General features: G+C 35.4%; 1 pseudogene; it reads left to right on the top strand.

The window, feature by feature from the left end:
- Positions 1–7,244: 7,244 nt before the first annotated feature.
- On the top strand, positions 7,245–14,438 carry LOC101681857 (annotated as a pseudogene).
- The last annotated feature ends 633 nt before the right edge of the window (positions 14,439–15,071 follow it).

The raw sequence follows: 15,071 nt of genomic DNA, 5'->3' as shown, positions 1-15,071 counted from the left end.
GACTCCCCACTAAGCAGGGAGCCTGATGCAGGGGTCTATCCCAGGGTCCTGGGATCATGACCTGAGTTGACAGCAGACGCTTAACTGACTGAACTACCCAGGCGCCCCTGAAACTTAATCATCTAACATTTTCTGAGTATGGATATATCTAAGCCAATACTGAAAATACTTTTTTATAAAATATTTGTAAATGGAAGCATACAGATAGATAGCCTTAGCTGTTCTTGAACATAATGTAAGCCTGATTATAAAAGGCATGTGATGTAGCAAGAATTTGGCTTTATCAACTGAGAAATGGCTCATATCTGAACAGGAGCCATCTGCAATAATTATGTCCTACATGGAACATAGATCAAGTAAAAGGCGACAACTACTCTTTCTCTTTTAAGTTCTATATTCTTAAGTAAATAAATCAGAAATATATAACGTGTGTGTACAGTGTTTACCCTCAGTAACTTCTGAACAGTCCCATAACAATGAAGATCAAAATCAGTATACTCATACAAAGGTGTGTAACAAAATGTGAAATAACAAGTATAACGAAAAAGATCTTTGCTTAATTATACTTATGAGTTTCAACCGTGTCAAATAAGTTTATAGAGCAAAAAAACCTTATCAAGACAAAACATACCAAGTTTTCTTTGCATAAGCGATTCTGCTTACTCTGAAAGCATTTTTAAATACTTTCAGTTTATTAACTTTGATGCTACTCTTCTAAGCACCTCTTACTATTCTCACAATGTGTCTATAGGAGACCTTCAAAAACCTGAAGTCAATAATAACACATTAAGAAAAATCATATTTAAAAATGCCCTAATCATTGCCACAAATACCATCAACCTATGAACATTGTAATTATTTAAATAGCCAACAGTAATCTCTCATGAAATTGGAGAAAATTAAATGAGTTAATAAGCAAAAAGAGTCATATTTAACTCTTTAAAAAATAAAAAAAAAAAAGTTGTATTGTTGGGGTGCCTGAGTGTCTCAGCCGGTTGAACAGCTGCCTTTGGCTTAGGTCATGATCCCAGAGTCCCAGAATTGAGCCCCATTTTGGGCTCCCTGCTCAGTGAGGAATCTGCTTCTCCCTCTGCCACTGCTGTTGCCCCTGCTTGTGCTCTCTTACTCTCTGTCAAATAAATTAATAAAATCTTTAAAAAAGTAAAAAAGATTCATTTGTTTGTTATTTGTTTTAGAGGGAGAGTGAGCATAACCAGGAGGGACAGTGGGAGAGGGAGAGAGAATCTCAAGCAGACTCATGCTGACCATGCACAGATCCTGAGGCAGGGCTCAATCTCAGGAACCTAAGATCGTGACCTGAGCGGAAACCAAGAGTAGAACAGTTAGCAGACTGTACCACCTCATATTTAACTCTTGACCTAGTTTTTATCCCAAGAGAACTCAGGGGGGAATATAAGAGCTTAATGTAATATAATTTATATGCAGTAAGGGAACAATCTCATATCACCTGTATTGTCAAATATATATGTGTCGTTGTTAATCTCTTACAACTTTCAAAATTAAGTGGATTACTTCTTCTACATAAAAGCTGGCCTGCAGGGGCACCTGGGTGGCTCAGTTGGTTACATGGCTGCTTTCAGCTCAGGTCATGATCTTAAGACTGAGTTCCACATCGGGGTCTCTGCTCAGTGGCTCTCTGCTTCTCCCTTTCACTCTCCATCTGTCCTCTCTCTTCCTCTCTCTCTCAAATTAATAAATAAATAAAATCTAAAAAAAAAAAGCTAGCCTGCATAATTAGAGTTTTAGAAATTAATATAAAGAGGGTATAAAAGACCATTTTGCATAAACTTGTTTAACAGATATGGAGAAAAGCTAAATGACAAGATTAGTTCAATTTAATGTCATTACTTACAATTTCCTGATAATGAAAATATGGTCGACTTTCTAATTAATGTGTCAAAAACATTCACAGCATCCTCAAGTCCTATTTGCTTTGAAAAGATCTTATTCTTACATATCCTTCTAGTTATACCCTATCTCGCTTCTATTTATAATCTCAGCTATTTGAAAATAGTCTACAGTTACTGTTCAACATCCTTACACACCATTTAAAACTGTCATAAAGGGTATTTTTCAACAGAGGTGGAGATGACTAGAGCTCTCAAGCTTCTAAAACTGACTGTGCCAACTCACAAATTGCATTTCTGCTAAAATCTGCAGAGAAAGTCTCTGATGTGTTTCTCCCATGCTTGGAGGCAGCAAGTGGTAATTAATCACAAACTACAGGACATCTCAGAATATCTAAAATACAGGATTTGGGTTACAAGGTTGAGAGATGCAAATTTCTGGTACCATCTCTTTGTTTCAACTGTAGCTGCTATTCCCTATTGAAACAACTAAGTGAGCTAAATTCTAAGCCCAAGTTTTTAGGCTATTTTGAAAGTTATGACAATTCTAAGACTGTGTGTAGGCAAATAGACAGTCATCCCAAAAGTGTACGGTGAGTTGGTAGGCACGGCAATGATCCAACAACAACAGTGAAACAGTTATACCTCAGGTCCTAAGACATGCCTCAGGTAACAGCTTGTGGCCTCTGCTCCCAATCCCTCATAGCAACACTTCATGCCATAGTCTCCAATAACCTTGTCACTAATTGTAATGGATAATTCTCAGCATACATTCTTATTTAAAATCCTGTATCTTTGCTGACATTTATTACAACATCCTTCTTGAAGTGCTCCCCCATACACACACCTTGATGTTATTGATACATTGATTCAAAATATTTTAATATACACATTCTTGATATTATATTGAATATATAATAATCATTTCATGAAAATGGACCTCTACTTGTCAGCAGCATCGTCGTCACTATTATAGGTATTAATATAGGTTACTAGTTTTAATATTATTTATAAACATTCTGAAAATTTCCTGTCCCAGGCATTTCATTAATACTCAACTAATAATGTGTAACATTCAATCCTCACCACATGATGTAGTGACTATGAGGTAGCTGTCAGACTACACCCCACATCCAGTCATAAGTAGACCTAACCTACAATCTTCACATCTCTTAATTACACCAGTTTTATTTTTTAATTAATTAATTAACTAGTCATTTAAATAATTAGTCTACTAACTAGGCCCCACACCCAACATGGGGCTTGAACTCATAACCCTGAGATTAAGAGTTGCATGCTCTAACGACTGAGTCAGCCAGATGCCCCTACCCGTGCCACTTTTTTTAATATCCTTTTTAATAGTACTATTCTAGTTGAAGTTCTTAACATTACTCACATATATTACAACATTTTCCTTTCTGGTTTCTCTGCTTCCAGTCTTCTCCTCATAATTTACTCTCTACAATGCTATAAGACTGGTATCACCCTAAAAGTAAAATATTATAATCTACTACCATCTCTCAAATAGTATAACATTAAAATTCTTCATTTGTCTCAAATTTCTTACAGATGCACTCTAAATCTCTCTTTACATGGCATTCTTTTTTTAATTTTTTATTTCTTATAAACATATAATATATTTTTATCCCCAAGGGTACAGGTCTGTGAATCACCAGGTTTACACACTTCACAGCACTCACCATAGCACATATCCTCCCCAATGTCCATAACTCCCCTTCTCCCAACCCCTCTCCCCCCTGCAACCCTCAGTTTGTTTTGTGAGATTAAGAGTCACTTAATCAAGTTTGTCTCACTCCCAATCCCATCTTGTTTCATTTATTATTCTCCTACCTCCTTAACCCTCCAGGTTGCATCACCACTTCCTCAGGGAGGTCATATAATAGTCATATGATATCATATGATCTCCCTGATATCATATGATAGCTGTCAGGTCATATGATATCAGGGAGATCATATGATAGTTGTCTTTCTCCGCTTGACTTATTTCACTAAGCATGATACCCTCTAGTTCCATCCACTTTTTCGCAAATGGCAAGATTTCATTTCTTTTGATGGCTGCATAGTATTCCATTGTGTATATATACCACATCTTCTTTATCCATTCATCTGTTGATGGACATCTAGGTTCTTTTACATGGCATTCTTAATCTAGATGAACACAAATGAAAACTTAAAGGTTGTTTCAAGTTCTTTATTTCCAGTTGTTTATGACATGGTGCTGCTAATGTTTTAAAAGAACTATGTGTTCTAATATAAAATACCAAACAGAGATCAAACCTGGAAATTCCCTGAGCAGACAAAAACATTCAAGCTACATAAGCAAAACTCAGTTTAACATATTCTGCACAACAAATGAAATTTAACTTGGGCCACTTCTTGTAAATGTCTCTGAAAATCATAAATGAAACAAGTTATTCTTGAAAAATGGCATGAGGTAAACACCTTAACCAATTCCTAATCACTAGACAAACTGAAATGCTATAATCAATTATTGTAAAGAATAAATGGCCTCTGCATTTTCACTATTGCATCTTACAGCAATATATCTCAGAGCCTCATTCACCTCTCAGTTTGAGAGATCCCAGTTTGTGAACTGTTTTTATATTCACAATTAACTCTTACTAAAAACTATTTATCTGGTGGTTTTGATTTTGCTAGTTCTGGATTTTTTTATATGCAGACTTTACTTCACATCATATAAAGTCCAAACTAAGTATCACTCAATTCTGTCTGAAATCCAAATTTGACAATGTGGTAAGGATTTTGAAGTTTCTTAAAATATACTTATCAAAGAAAGATGCTTCCAACTATTCTCTTTAATGCATTCATAAGTAATGGAAGTTAAGGGTGGAGGAATAGGTCTGGTATCACCCATAATTCCAAAGATGATGCTATCAAAGTAAGCAACCTAAAGGAAAAAATGAAAATAGGAATTTGTTCTTCATGGGACTAGACTCTTGCAAACTTATTTTGCCTGAAAAAGTTTAAATTCCTTCTGAACTTTCTAAATCCACATTCTTAATTGAGTGCCATTACATCATATTTAAAACCCACGGGGAAGTGAATACATTTCCAATTACCCATTGGGTATCACCAATTCCCTTACATTTACTTAAGCACTGAATTCCTGCACCTGCAACTCAGATTTTCACAGCAGGACTACTTTCTGCTTAATTTAGCATAGAGACTACCAGCCAGAACCACAAAAAAAAAAAAAAAAAAAAAAAAAAAAGAATCTTATACAGACACACACACCCACACATATATAATCAACGGGGGAAAAAGAAGTCTAAAGAAATAGAAGTTTTATTTTACTTTTTTTCACTTCAATTAAATATAGGAGGGGTAAAAAATCTGAGTTGAAGAGTATTGAAGAATATGGGCAATTTTTTTTAATAAATATTCATTTCAATAAATAATTTTATCTATTATGTGTAGTGTGCTTGTTTGGAAATGCACACTTAAAAAATGCTTTCATCGTAGTCCATGCACTCAAATAACACAAAATCTATAATCAAGGTTTAAAAGGCAAGTCTTTAACATAATGAGTAGAGAAGGCAGAATGAGAGGTCTCACACACACACAGACAAGGTAGCAGTCACATCTAGTTAGAAAAACATAAACACATCCATATCTATTTCTATTTCAGTTTTTAATCTAATTTTTCCATTTCCAAAAATAGCAGCTTTCTTTCCTGCCTAGAAGTGGCTCCCTAAATACAAATTTTCACTACAGGTTATGATTGACATCTTGGGATTGTGATACTTAGGCTACCCAATAAACAGACATGATGTCTTTTTCTAGAGACAGTGGTTTTTCACCATGTGAAGAAAACTCTAGTTACTACTCTTCCTATAGAAGAAAACCAGCCCAAGCAGCAATATGGTCTAGCTGGAAAGACGTCTAACCTAGAATTGGAGACTTGGTTTAAAAACTCTTCTTCTCTTAAGGCTAATAGATTCCTATTTCTGTCTTCAATATTAGATCTCCCCTTGGGTTTCTGCTTCTACTTAAAATGAAAACATTGGCATGTGGTACAAAACTCTCATTAGGATATTTTACCAGCAAAAACCACCTATTACCTCTTAAATTTATTTGTTTGTCCTTTGTCTCTTCCACTAGCATACAAATTCTGTAAGGATAAGAGTCCTTGCTTGATATTATACCCATAATTTATCGCATATTATTCAGGTGCTCAAGAAATAATTTGGAATTAATAAATACAGAAAGTCTCATGTTCTTTGCCATGACATCTACTTGACCTTAAGCATCTATTCCCAAGCCATGCCCTGGATCTTCCTACTGCAAGAATCACTGTATCTTGGGTATCTAAACAATATTCATTCAATACCACACAACTGATATCATCAATTGCCTACCCTGTAAAAGTACACTTTTAGGGATGAAATAGTAAACTAGAGTGCTCTTGCACCATGGAACTACAATCTAGTAAGGAAGACAAATAAGAAGCAAAGAGATATACAGTCTAATTACATTAACTGGAATTATACTATAAATATAAAATAAATAAAATACTATGAAGAGATTCTAATTCTATTATGCTGTGAAGAAAAATAAAGCAGGGGAAGGGGATAGAGCATGATGGAAAGGTGACTATTTTAAAAGTGGAAGGATGCCTGGGTGGCTTAGTCAGTTAAATATCTGCCTTCAGCTTTGGTCATGATCTCAGAGTCCTGGGATCCAGTGTTGCATCCGCCTCTCCTCTGTTCAGCAGGGAACCTGCTTCTCCCTCTGCCTTCTGCTCCCTCTACTTGTGCTCTCTCCTCTGACGGATAAATAAAATCTTTAAAAATTAAAAAATAAATAAATAAAAATAAAAATAAAGTTAGAAGTGGGCAGGGAAAGCCTCCAGTAGATGACTTTGGTCAGAAATTAAAGTAAGCAATAAGCCACTTACATGTCTTGAGAAATAGCATTCCAAATAGAGAAAAGAATAAATGGAAAGTTCTGAGATAGGAACAAATTTGGGATGCTGAATGTATAGGAGGAAGGAATGTTTAGGAGTGGACAAGGGTAATGGTGGTAGAAGATGAGGGAGAGACAGGAAGAGAAGATACCAAGTGGAGGCCTTGTGTTAATTAAACCAATTCTAGCAGATTTCACAGCTAAACCTGAAATCTCCATAAATTAACCCATTTTCCTGATATGCCAGTGGGGAGGAAGGAAGAAGTGTGTTATTGCTCCATAAAGTCTTGAAGGTACCCATAATAGCATCATCTTTAACACATGCCTTCCAAGTTCATATTGTGCTAAACTTCTATCACCTAGAATACATTCATAAAGCCACACATCACTGAAAGTGAATTTTGGACTTGCCATCTGATTGTATGGCCCATGAAGAAAGTGGTAAGTTCAGTGAACAGGTGGGCACTCTCTGCCAACGTTGTGAGGGTCATGATAGGGAATAGTGTTTTCATTCGAAGTACAGGGGGAAACTATTGGAGAATTTTTTTTTTAAAGATTTTATTTATTTATTTGACAGAGAGAGATCACAAGTAGGTAGAGAGGCAGGCAGAGAGAGAGAGGAGGAGGAAACAGGCTCCCTGCCGAGCAGAGAGCCCGATGCGGGACTCGATCCCAGGACCCTGAGATCATGACCTGAGCCGAAGGCAGCGGCCTAACCCACTGAGCCACCCAGGCGCCCCTATTGGAGAATTTTAAACAGGAAAATGATATAATTTATATTTTAAAGATTAATGTGGTTGTTGGGGTGATAAAGTAAAGTTCAACAAATTTGAAACTTTTTTTTTTCAAAGAAGGGATGATGATGGCTTAGACTACACTAGCATGCTAGCCCTGAAAGTAGCAAGAAATGTTTATATTTGGGCTATATTTTGCTGGCAATTTCATATGGTATATAATTTCACCTAGGAAGTTCCCAAGGCTGGGTAATAGTCCTTTCTTTTGACCTCTTATAATCCTCTGTTAAATTACTATTATGGATTTGAAAACTCTCTTTTTTATCACTTATTTATGTGATGGTTTCTCCTATTATATATTAAAGTCTAGAGGATAATGACAATATCTTTCATCCTGATGATACATTGCCTAGTGAATTGGAGCACACAATGATTTTTTTGAATCAAATAAAGAAAACTGCCTATGGACACAACACAATTACAATGTCACAGTACTGGAATCCCGATGTGGGTTATTATAAAACCAAGCCTCATTCCAGTAATTTATGTTCTAACAATTTATACGTGGCAAAGGAATAAGGCAAATTTGTACTTAATCCTAGCTACTTGATGCCCCTTAGGTATACAGTCTGGAGGTTAAAATGTGGCAGCAGAATTTGCAAACCCACAATAACATTTTCTATTAGATGGGTATTTTGTGTCATTCACTCTGCCTGGAACAAAAACCTTCAGACAGAATCAGGGGAGAGAAAAATGTGATCGAGAGCTTTTAAAAAAGTATTGGCCTGGATTAAAAAATGGAATCTAAGACCTTCACTCAAAAAATATAAAGGCACAGAGGACTAACATCAGTATTCATTTGTTGATTCATTCAATTAACATTTGTTGCCATCTACTATGAATGAAAAACTAATATATCTTTTTGAGGTATGATGTAAGACAAAAATTTAAAATACTTTGCCCTCATGAAATTGGTTTTCTTCTGTAAACTGAATTGGAACTTGAATGTCTAACAGAACTCCAGAAAATGAAATGAGAAAACACAACAGAACATGGACAAAATAGATATCTCAGTAGAAAGAAAGGTACTATTTTATTCCAGGAGTGCAGGATACAAAGATTACGATGAATGTAGGAAGGGAAAAAATAATAATAATAAAAAATAAAAACCTCTTGCCTCTTGCCTCTTGCCTTGTTCAGATCTGGTCAGAGACCAAGTAAAGAAAAGAATACCAGTTGAAGATATTCAGTTTCTAAATATGTGTGGGACTGGGAAGAATCTGACAATACAATGCTTTTATTTTTATACAGTACTTACTAAAATGGAAAAGATGTATAGAAGCAAATATTAAGTTTCTCACAGAAACTCAAATTTTTTTTCTCACAGAAAAAATGGAGGTTGTAATGGCTCTCTGCTTAAGCAAAGAAAACAGAATATATTCTTCCATTTACCATACCTCATTTTTCACCATCAGCTATTGGGAATATCTTTGATTTGATGTCATAATTGATCTGCAGTTAATTGTGGGTGCTCTGCTCGTAAGTCTCTAATCAGAAGTGGCATGGGGCTTATCTGTCTCCATCAGCTTGCATGGCAAACTTGAACCTCAACCTGTGCATTTTCTCTTCAGAAACTCTTCCATTAAGAATCCTAAATTTGTCCCCTAAGGATGCTTAAGGCATTGGTTTTTACCCATCTTAATTCTAACAGTAAACTTTATTAGATCTTTAAGGTTAAATAACAATCTTTCCTACATTTATATAATATTGTTTTTATTTCTCCTTATAAATACCTTACCTATATATTAAACTTTGCTATGTTATTTATTTTTTAAAAAGAGTTATTTATTTGAGAGAGAGAGAGCAAGAGAGCACATTCAGGGAGAACAGCAGAGGGAGAGAGAGAAGCAAGCTCCCCATTCAGCGGGGAGCCAGATGGGTGACTCTTCCCGGGATATTGGGATCATGTCCTGCGCCAAAGGCAGATGTTTAACCAACTGAGACAGCCAGCTATCCCAACTTTGTTTTTTTGTTTTTTTGTTTTTTTCATTGCAGAAGAGGAATAACAAGCCCAGGATGCCAATCCTAAACATAACCTTTACCCAAAAGGAGCAAATGTTGTCTTTCCAAATTAACATCACAGGTGTAGTTGTAAGGTGTAGTTGTAATGTAAGATCGTCAGAAAAATCTTCTGCTGAAAAAGCAGTAAGATGAGTCAAAAGAAATTCTGCTGCTTTTATTCTTCAGATAATGTCAGTCTTTCTGAAGAAAATTAATGAAGAAAAATCGTGGTTCCTAATGAAAATAAAATACAAGTGATTTGTTTGTTCTGGTGAAATATGCATGAAATTTGAAAACAAATTTTAAAATGAAAGATGAACCTCCACCCAAAAAAATTAATTAAACTAAATAAATACTGGGTTTTCGAAACTGATTTGTAAATGTTGCCTATTCATAAGCAGTTTATCCACTCTAAGAAGATTAATATGCTATAGTTACAATTTGACAGGTCAGCACTAATTGAGAATCAAGAAGCTTAGGGTATTGTTCAAAGAAGGATAATATTCATTTTTTAAATATTCAAATTATGACAAAATGATATGTCTAAAATTTAAAAAATTCCACATCAAAAATAATTTACAGATTGTTTGAATGTACAATGATATTTCAAGCTTAAGGAAGCATTTTTCTCCATTGTATTTATCATATATTTCTTTATTAAGGGAATGCATCTCTCATTGTTATACAAGCATACTTTTCCTACAGCAACTTTAATTGAACCTGAAAAGAAAAATTTATAGAATCTAGTATAATATAAAATATTTTAACATAAAAATATACTGCACATGCACATATTAATAATCCTAGTGTAGGCGGTATGACATAACTCACTTCATATAATTCTAACTACCAGGGCAGCTGGGTGACTCAGTGGTTTAAGTGACTGCCTTCAGTTCAGGTCATGATCTTGGAGTCTTGGGTTCAAATCCCACATTGGGGGGGCCCCTACTCAGTAGGGAGCCTGCTTCTCTCTCTGACTCTCTCTCACGTTCTCCCTCTCCTTCTCTCTCTCAAGTAAATAAATAAAAATCTTAAAAAAAATTTAATTCTAACCACCTATAATAGAATTACCTAGAGTTCTGGTTAAAAATTCAGATTATGGAATTATTCTTTAGACTTGTTTCTTTATCAAAAACTAGGGATAATAAAAACAAATAACTCATGGGATTTTTGTAATAATTATATAAGAATATCCATATAAATCACTTGTTGCAGTGTCTGATTTCTATTATTATGTTGTATTGGGACTAGGAAGATACCCTCCTAATCATAACTAAATCATAACAATCACTGATAAGGGGTAGCACATATTTGTTCTGCTCTCTTTACTCAAAGAATCTTGTCTAGAATTATCAGTTGGGATGTATCTTAAGTTTTTATCTGTAATATGAGAGTTTCCAGTTGAATTATTTAACTGAGAACCTTAAAATGAGAACAAACTATTAGAACTTCATGTAAAATAGTATAAAGGCAACCATATGAAGACTTAACCATGATTGCATTATCCTAATTTATATTTGAACATTTTACACATAAATTTTTTATAAAATTCACAACTTTTATTAAAATGTAATATTAACTGGATTATTTGTTTTTTGGGTGTTGAGTTTGAAAAGTTCTTTATAGATTTTGGATACAAACCCTTTATCTGTAATGTCCCTTGTCAATATTCTCTCCCATTCTGTGGGTTGCCTCTTAGTTTTGTTGACTGTTTCCTTTGCTGTGCAAAAGCTTTTGATTTTGATGAAGTTCCAAAAGCTCATATTTGTTTTTGTTTCCTTTGCCTTTAGAGATATGTCTTGAAAGAAGTTTTTGTGGCCAATGGCAAAGAGGTTACTGCCTATGTTCTCCTCTAGGATTTTGATGGATTTTTATCTCACATTGAGTCCTTCATCCATTTTGAGTTTATCTTTGTGTATGGTGTAAGAGAATGGATGGAACTGGATGGGGATTATGCCAAGTGAAATAAGTCAAGCAGAGAAAGACAATTATCATAGGGTTTCATTCATATGTGGAATATAAGGAATAATGTGGAGAACCAGAGGAAGGGAGGGAAAACTGAATGGGAAGAAATCAGAGAGGGAGACAAACCATGAGAACCTCTAGACTCCAGGAACCAAACTGAGGGTTACAAAACGGAAGGGGTGGGGGATGAAATAACCGGGTGAGGGTATTAAGAAGGGCAAGTGTGGTGATGAGCACTAGGTGTTACACACAACTAAGGAAATGTTGAACTCCGCATCAAAAATGAATGATGTATGGGGGGTTAAAGGGGTAGGAGAAGAATGAATAAACAAGATGGGATTGGGAGAGAGACAAACCATAAGTGACTCTTAATCTCACAAAACAAACTGAGGGTTGCTGGGGGGAGGGGGTTTGGGAGAGCGGGGTGGGGTTATGGACATTGGGGAGGGTATGTGCTATGGTGAGTGCTGTGAAGTGTGTAAACCCTGCAATTCACAGCCCTGTACCCTTGGGGATAAAAATACATTATTTGTTTATATAAAAATAAATAAATAAATAAAATATTTTAAAAAAACTAATGATGTACTATATGTTGGCAAATTGAACATAATTTTAAAAAGTAATATTAAGAGAATGAAAATTCTATTCATAGAATTGGATAAGCGGGAGGGAAGACAGGTGATAGATACAAAGATAAATACATAGACACATAGATACATGCATATATACATAGAAGAAGGCTCTCGCATGAATTAATGATAACTGTGTGCTCGAAGAAAGTATGATTAATGTAATTCTTTGTAATTAAGGAAAAATTTAAAGATAGTCATATGATATATATATATATATATATATATATATATATAATTTCTAAATATTTCTATCTGAAAAACATTCGCTAAAAAAAATATGAAGGTGATCCTAAAGGATTTTTTTTCTAATTTCTTTGAGTTCTACTATAGCATTAGTACATTTTTATGTCCCACATTGTCCTTGCATTTTACCTTACTGTTGTGAAATTCACTAATGACTAATTTTGGAAAAATTTGAGGCTCAACATAGCCTTGACCCACATTTAAGATTTTAAATAAATATATATCATCTGAATTCTTAAGGGTTGTTCTTTTATTCCACTAAATTTAAAAATGCCCATAAATGACTCTCAGTGATTCTCTATGAAGCACACACTATAATTTCAGATTGAGGTCACTCAATCTTCCTGCATGTTACACTGGTGAAATTGTTTTAATATCCTGACACATTTACCGGTAAGAACTGTATTCAAAAGGGGGCACCTGGGTGGCTCAGTGGGTTAAGCCACTGCATTCGGCTCAGGTCAGGATGCCAGAGTCGTGGGATCGAGCCCCGCATCAGGCTTTCCCGTCAACAGTGAGCCTGCTTCCCCTCTCTCTCTCTGCCTGCCTCTCTGCCTGCTTGTCATCTCTCTCTGTCAAATAAATAAATAAATAAATAAAATCTTTAAAAAAAAAAAAAAAGAACTGTATTCAAAAGAAATGTGTACCAAAGAAAGCCCAAGCCCAACTATATGTACAAGAACCTCACTTCAAATATGATGATATAAATATGTTGGAAGTTAAAAGATTTAAAAAAAAAAAAAAAAAAGGTAGATCTCCGCTTCCCGAACGAGGGAGCGCCCGCACGCGGGAATTTCAAATGTCTAATCCCGGGAGTTCCAGCGGTCATAAGCCTCTGGGTGAACAAATACCGGCCCTGCTCCTTGGGAAGGCTGGACTCTCACGAGGAGCAGGCGGCCCAGCTGCGCAACCTGGTGCAGTGTGGTGATTTTCCTCATCTCTTAGTGTATGGACCATCAGGGGCTGGAAAAAAGACAAGAATTATGTGTATTCTATGTGAACTTTATGGTGTTGGAGTCGAAACATTAAGAGTTGAACATCAGACCATCACAACTCCATCTAAAAAGAAAATTGAAATTAGCACTATTGGGAGCAATTGAAGCACCTTGAAGTGAATCCCAGGGATGCTGGAAATAGTGACCGGGTAGTAATTCAGGAGATGTTGAAAACAGTGGCATGATCACAGCAACTTGAAACAAATTCTCAAAGAGATTTTAAAGTGGTATTATTGACAGAGGTTGTCAGACTCACCAAAGACGCTCAACATGCCTTGCGTAGGACCATGGAAAGGTATATGTCCACTTGTAGATTGATCTTGTGTTGCAATTCTACATCTAAAGTGGTACCACCTATTCGCAGTAGGTGCCTGCGGGTTCGTGTGCCTGCTCCCAACATCGAAGATATTCATCACGTATTATCTACTGTGTGCAAGAAGGAAGGTTTGAATCTTCCTTCACAACTGGCTCATAGACTTGCAGAGAAGTCCTGCAGGAATCTCCGTAAAGCTCTACTTATGTGTGAAGCCTGCAGAGAGCAACAATACCCTTTTAGTGCAGATCAAGAAATCCCTGAAACAGATTGGGAGGTGTTATTGTCAGTCATCAGACTCCACAAAGGCTCCTTGAAGTGGAAGACTTTATGAGCTTCTAAGTCATTGTATTCCTCCTGAAATAATAATGAAGGGCCTTATCTCAGAAATTTTACATCATTGTGATGGACAACTGAAAGGGGAAGTGGCCCAGATGGCTGCTTACTATGAACATCATCTACAGCTGGGTAGCAAAGCCATTTATCACTTGGAAGCATTTGTGGCCAAATTTATGGCACTTTATAAGAAGTTCATGGAGGATAGATTGGAAGGCATGATGTTTTGAGATCTTGACGTCTATCCTTAATTCTTCCTAATATTTCTCAGTATCAGCATTTACATTCAGTTTATATTGGAAGAGCTGCAGGTAAAATAAACTTACTTTACTTAAAAAAAAAAAGTGCACCCTAAAAAAATGAATAACAAAAAGAAAGAAAGAAAGCAGAAGTGGCTATATTAACATCGGGGAAAAAAGGCTTCAGAGCAAAGATAATTATCAAGAACAAAGAGAAATTATAATGATATAACTACAAATCCTATATCTATTAAAAAGAAAATAAGGGACTACTACCAGCAATTCTATACATGTGAGTTAGAAAAGGTAAAGAAATCGACCCAATTCCTTCAAAACACAAACCACCAAACCTCCTTCAACAAGTACTAGATTAACTGAATAGTCTCATAAATATTAAAAATTTGAATCTGAAATGTAAAAGCTTTTAAAAAACAAATCTCTAGACCCAGATGGTTTCAATGGATAATTTGTAGTAAAACCTTAGAACATTTTTTGACTGTTTTTAGCCTCTATAAAAGTTGAACATATGATTACAAGTCAGGAACTCCATTCCCATGTATACTCTTAACATAAATATATATGAAGTATAGTATGTGAAATATATATAGTGAATATAAAAATAAATCTACCAATGTTCTCAGCAGTTATATTTGCAATAACTAAAACTTCAGAAAGACTTCTCAGCTTCCATCAGAACAACTACACTCCCTTGCCTCAAACGTGCGCACACACAAAGTG

The sequence above is a fragment of the Mustela putorius genome, unplaced genomic scaffold (assembly GCF_011764305.1).
Source record: "Mustela putorius furo isolate JIRA1106 unplaced genomic scaffold, ASM1176430v1.1 tig00000430_pilon_pilon_pilon, whole genome shotgun sequence".
NCBI classification, from domain to species: domain Eukaryota; kingdom Metazoa; phylum Chordata; class Mammalia; order Carnivora; family Mustelidae; genus Mustela; species Mustela putorius.
Note: the sequence above shows the minus strand (reverse complement) of the source record. Positions and strands in the feature narration are given on the sequence as shown.